The sequence below is a fragment of the Arachis duranensis genome, chromosome 7 (genome assembly GCF_000817695.3).
Source record: "Arachis duranensis cultivar V14167 chromosome 7, aradu.V14167.gnm2.J7QH, whole genome shotgun sequence".
NCBI classification, from domain to species: domain Eukaryota; kingdom Viridiplantae; phylum Streptophyta; class Magnoliopsida; order Fabales; family Fabaceae; genus Arachis; species Arachis duranensis.
Genome location: NC_029778.3, coordinates 39,190,110 through 39,190,415, shown reverse-complemented (window position 1 = coordinate 39,190,415; position 306 = coordinate 39,190,110).

The following is a 306-nucleotide window of genomic DNA, read 5'->3' as shown; positions in this document are numbered from 1 at the left end:
CAAAACTCTGAAAAAGGCTGACAAAAGGACTGCTGATGCTGTTGGATTCTGACCTCCCTGCACTCAAAATGAATTTTCTGGCGCTACAGAACTCCAAATGGCGCGCTCTCAACGGCGTTGGAAAGTAGACATCCAGAGCTTTCCAGCAATATATAATAGTCCATACTTTATTCGAAGAATGACGACGTAACTTGGCGTTGAACGCCAAGTACATGCTGCTGTCTGGAGTTAAACGCCAGAAACACGTCATGATCCGGAGTTGAACGCCCAAAACACGTTATAACTTGGAGTTCAACTCCAATAAAC